The sequence below is a fragment of the Ornithorhynchus anatinus genome, chromosome 4, assembly GCF_004115215.2.
Source record: "Ornithorhynchus anatinus isolate Pmale09 chromosome 4, mOrnAna1.pri.v4, whole genome shotgun sequence".
Taxonomy (NCBI): Eukaryota; Metazoa; Chordata; class Mammalia; order Monotremata; family Ornithorhynchidae; genus Ornithorhynchus; species Ornithorhynchus anatinus.
This window is the reverse complement of record NC_041731.1, coordinates 1602060-1607592: the sequence shown is the minus strand read 5'-3', so window position 1 is coordinate 1607592 and position 5533 is coordinate 1602060. Positions and strand designations below refer to the sequence as shown.

General features: G+C 45.0%; 1 non-coding gene across 1 annotated transcript; it reads right to left on the bottom strand.

Moving 5' to 3' along the window:
- Positions 1 to 388: 388 nt before the first annotated feature.
- Positions 389 to 526, bottom strand: LOC114811949. Its single transcript, XR_003759644.1, has one exon. It is a non-coding gene; the product is annotated as a small nucleolar RNA SNORA7 (small nucleolar RNA).
- Positions 527 to 5533: the final 5007 nt, after the last annotated feature.

Below are 5533 nucleotides of genomic sequence, written 5' to 3'. Positions count from 1 at the left end.
ATACCATAGCCTACCTGGAAATAAATTTTTCTTTACTCCGTAGTTCAATTGGCCCCAAAACCACCAAAATATTTTTCTGGCATTTTGCCATAAAATGACCAATTCTATCTGCTCAATCCTGTGGGAAGGAAAAGATTTCCAGCTTGTGTTTTGATATTTTTTACAGTAGTTTATAGTTTCTTGTTTTATTCTGGAGAGTAGTCCCCGACCCTTAGCGACTCCAAGGACACATCTCTACCAGAAAGCCCCACCTTCCTCTGCAATCGCTATAGTAGTGTATCCAAAGAGTTTTCTTGATAAAAATACAGAGGTGGTTTACCGCTAATTGATTCAGCGCCTTAAACTTGAGTCTTTACCCTATACTCTAGCCCAGCACAGGTGAGTTTTGAACTGTAGCACATTATCTTCCACTCACTAGCCACTGCCCAAGCTAGAAATGGAATGGGTAGGCCTCTGCTTGACTCTCCCTCCCTTAGCAGAGACTTGTAGAGTACTGGAAACTTTCCAGGTGTGATCCTGAGAGGGGAATTTATAATTATTTACCATTAAATAAACTAAACTAAAAAATGACTGAATTAGGCTATGGTAGTCTTTCCTTGAGTTTGCCACTAGGAGATACTGTTGTACTGTATACTTTGCTCTCATTCTTTTTTCTGTCTCTTGCTAATACATTATTCAGTAAAATCATTGCTACTAGAGGGGTAAGCTGAAATTGTATGTCACAAAAAAGCGATCAGTAATTAATGGGATGACAACAGATAATTAGCTGAATTTTAGCTCAGTTATATCTTCTTCGCCTGTATTCTACCTGAAGAAACAAACACCATCTTTCCTCCGCTGAAAATTCTTTCTTTACTGGCTGCATTTATCTTCAGCTGTAAGTTACCTGAAAGCTAATGCGGCAGTACAGACATCAGCCCATTTCAAAATAGATGCTAACATCTATACATACATTTCAACATCGAGCATATATAAAAACATCCCTGCAGCAGAAGCTGCACATATTTTTTTTTTTTACCCAATCACACTATGTAACCAGAAATATGCTAGTGGAATCACTGGTTATTTCTTCTCTATGTCCCAAGTTAAAAAAAAACTGCAGTCCCCGTTTATGGAGATAATTCTTCATAGGAAGCAAAATGGAACTTGTCAGAGTGTCTCATTCCCTTTCTCCTCTCAGCCATCTTCACTTTTATTTTACTTGAAAGTTAAATTTTGCTTTTTCTCTATATAGAGATGTTTAAAGGTCGTTATTGACTTCACCGGTTTTCTCCACCTTACATCCTTGCTCCCTTCACACTTCCCCTCCCTGCCTTTCTCATCACCTCAGCTCTGGTTCATAGCTCCTCGAGGCCAGGGATCTAGTGTACGCCCCCAAGCACTCAGTACAGTGTTCAGCTGGAAGTAAAATGTAAGCTCCTTAAGGGAGAGGATCGTGCCAACTCACTCTGTGGCATTCTCCTGAGCTTTTAGTACAGCAATCTGAACATGGTGGGTGCTAGACCAATACTGGGTGTTTGATCATTACTGTTGAGTGATTGATAGTGGCCAGGGTCTGAAGCTGCCTTCTGCCTGGCCTAGCCTTCATCACTCCAGTCCTGCCTCCTTGCCCAACGATCTTACCAAGAATCACCTTCCTCAACTGACTTTTTAATCCTATCCCTAACTTTCCCAGAGCCCTTCAGGGGCTCCCAATCACTTCTCCCATCAACGACAAATTCCTGATTATGACCAGCCGCCACCTGGTCTTTACCCAAGTGTCCTCCACTCTTGCTCAATTAATAATGTCATTTACATAGTCTTCTGGGTGTGGTGCACTTACCCTAAATGCCTGGGTAAATTCAACAGAAGCAAAAGACAAACCTCCTGGCCACAAGGAACTTCCATTCTATGCAGTTTTCCATTCCAGTTAAACATATTCTAAAACCTCTTTGTTTATGCTACCATCTGGCTACTTGTTAGTCAGAATTGAGCAGGGGAGGAATTGAGAGAACTGCTTTAGAAGTGGAAGTGGCGTCTGCAGAAGCAGAAAGAGCACGAGCCTGGGAGTCAGAGAACCTCGGTTCTAATACTGGCTCTGACACTTGTCTGCTGTGTTACCTTGGGCAAGTCACTTAACTTTTCTGTGCCTCACTTTCCTCAACTGTAAAATGAGGATGCATTACCTATTCTGCCTTCGACTTAGACTGTGAGTCCCATGTGGGACCTGATAATCTTGAATCTACCCCAGTGCTTGGCACGTAGTAAGTACTTACCAAATACCACAATTATTATTAGAAGGTCCTGATCTGTCAGCTATAATGAAGGCTGGATCTTCCGATCGCTCTCCGGCATGGTTTTCGCTCCGACTCCTGATGGTGTCTGCCCTACAGTTGGAGTTTCCCATAATGCCTAGCATCACATCAAGGGAGTGCGCTCAGTAAACACCATTTGAGGTTTGCCAACAGCCAGAATGTTTGAGGTCGCGGGTCACGATCCCCATGCTCTCCCACTGGCTAGATGGCAGGAGGAAGTTCTCACTTTCAGAGTTTGATTTTTTTTTTATTTTTCAAACTACACTTTTTTGGGACCAGGAAAATGACCTTGTAAAGATAAAATCCTTTGGCTCTGCTTTTATCTTCCATCTGCCATGCCCACCCCACACTGACTGCGTTTTTAAGTTGGTTTGAAGCCAACCAACATAGTCAGTAATGCCAGCTCAGCATGGGGTAAAGAAAACCACCTGTTATGTCTTGCTTTTTTACCTCCTGGCGTTGGAATATGGGAGAACGTGGCTGGCAGTTCTGGGCACGTGGGCACTTTGTCCCACGGACACTCTGAACCCCATTATGGCCGACCGAGGGAACGGGGCGGGAATACTTGGTATGAGCAAGAGTCAGAGATCACCCAACATTGCGTTTTGGCTCCATCACTGCTCTTATCCTCCTTCCTCCCTCTCCTCCCTCCCTGACAGACTGACAGTGAACAGGCAGGCATATTTGAGTTTTGTTTCTTTGATTCTGCAGGTTCACCCGCATGTGGCCAATTAAGGCACTAAACAGGGCTGCTATTGCCACTCAGAGAAGAGACATTTTGTTTCAAGAGAAAACTCGGGTCTCCTTCTCTCCCCGATTGAATTCTCCAGAGACTCCCAAATACTTGCTCAGGGAGCCGAGACAATACAGAAAACCTCATTATTTCTGACTTCAGTCAGTCAATCAAGGGATCTGTAATGGCTAGACTCTAAGCTACTCAAGAGCAGGGAACGTGTTTAGCAGCTCTGTTGTATTGTACTCTCCCAAGCACTGAGTCCAGTGTTCTGCATACAGTGAGTGCTCAATAAATTGATCAGTACGACAGATCCCCAAGGGTTGGAGCAACGCCTGTGGGTCAACAGGACCCCCACGAGAACACCAGCAACTGTAAGCCTCTAAACACCAACAGCTAGGTGTCTTTTAGATTTTTCTTTTGTTCTACGTTCCTGGCAACCTCTGACCTTGCCACATGCTGTTAGAAAAATCCTACAAGCCAGCCCCCAGATGCCCTGTGAGCTCTTTGAAGTAAATACAAAGTCCACTGGTCTTTAGATCCCACAGGCAGGAGCTGAGGAAGGCTTCTCCATCAGGCCACAGGAAGGCAGGATTCTGGCCACCTCTGGGCAGATGATTTTCTTGCAAGTGTGGCATTATGGATTCTCTCAGACACTTCTCAGGAAAGTGAGCTCCTCAGAGGAATAAAGTTTGGGATTATGACACCCGGTGAGACAGTGTGGCCGAATGGATAGAGCCCGGGCCTGGGAATCAGAAGGACCTGGGTTCTCATCCCAGATCTGCCACTTGTCTACTGTGTGCAGTCACTGCACTTCTTTGTGCCTCAATTAATTCATCTGTAAAGTGGGGATTAAGACAATGAGCCTTATGTAATAATGTTGGTATTTGTTAAGCGTTTACTATGTGCAGAGCACTGTTCTAAGCGCTGGGGTATACAGGGTAATCAGGTTGTCCCACATGAGTCTCACAGTCTTAATCCCCATTTTACAGATGAGGTAACTGAGGCACAGAGAAGTTAAGTGACTTGCCCACAGTCACACAGCTGCCAAGTGGAAGAGAAGGGATTCGAACTCATGACCTCTGACTCCCAAGACCGTGCTCTTTCCACTGAGCCAGGGGTAAGGATTGTGTCCAACCTGATTTGCTCTCTCCCCAGCGCTTAGTGCAGTGCCTGGCACGTAGTAAGTCCTTAACAAATACTACAGTTATTATTATTATTGGAAAGAGCATGGTACTCGGAGTCGGGAAAGGCAGGTCTCCTGACAATAGAGTTCCAGGAAGTGACCTTAACCTGCCAACACTCCACACCCGAAGACATTTGCAAGAAAGGAGACAAACCGTTTTCTTGGTTGGTGGTCATGGTCCCATTGGAAGCTTTGAGAGGTTTTATTTAAAGAGCAAAGAGTCTCCCTCTACCACCCTCAATTTATTTAGTCAACAGATCTTTCGAGCCTTAGGGAGGACATAACACAGAAAAAATCAACTTTCAGAAAAGAGAAAACATATTGGAGCAATAACTTTAAATGAATAAATGAACCGTCCCTTCCAATCTTGTGATTCTCTGAGACTCTGTCGCCAAGGAACTATTTGTGGTTTTTCCACTTCCCATTTGGTCTTAAATAATCTTCAGTGACTAGTATAGTGCCTTACACACAGTAAATGACTTAACAGATAGCTTAACAAATGCCATAAAAAATATCCTGAAGGAGTCACCCACCAAGAGGTTGAAGGAGCAGAGAGGGCAGAAGTATTTTCACTTGCTGACATTTGTGCTCCACTGACCAGCAAGGCCGAGTGGAAAGATCAGGTCTGGAAGTCAGAGGACCTGGGTTCTAACCCCGGCTCTCTCATTTGCCTGTGGTGTGACCTTGGGCAAGTCACCCAACTTCTCTGAGCCTCAGTTTTCTACTCATCTGTAAAATGGTGATTCAATACCTGTTCTCCCTCTGACTTACACTGTGAGCTCCATGTGAGAGGGAGGTTGTGTCAAACCTAATTTATCTTGCATTTACCCTAGCACTTAGTACAGTGCTCAGAACCTAGTAAGCACTTAACAGATACGGAAGTTTTCATTAACGGAACAAAATGTGTCAGGCACAGAGCTCTTCTCCCTCCAACTCTCCTAAATGGATCTAAAACTCCCAAAGGATCTCAAAGCCACAAACAACTTGGGGGGAAATAAATTCTTTGGCATTTTCTGAAGCTGACCAAGAGCCTCAGCTGAGGTGGTGGGAGTGATGGTGGCAGCGGTCGCGGCAGTGGTGGCACGATGGTGGTGAGGGCGGTGGGGCGGTGGCAACAGTGGTGGTCGTGAAGATGTTAGTGGGGGCAGCAGAAGCAGGGGTGATGATGGTAGCCATGGCGGTGATGGCGGTGATGATGATGATGGCATCTGGTAAGCGCTTACCGTGCAGAACACCGCTCTAAGCGCTGAGACGGCGGCACTGACCGTGTGGTGGCAATAATGGTATTCTCACAGAATCAGTTGTGTTCATCTAGAGGAA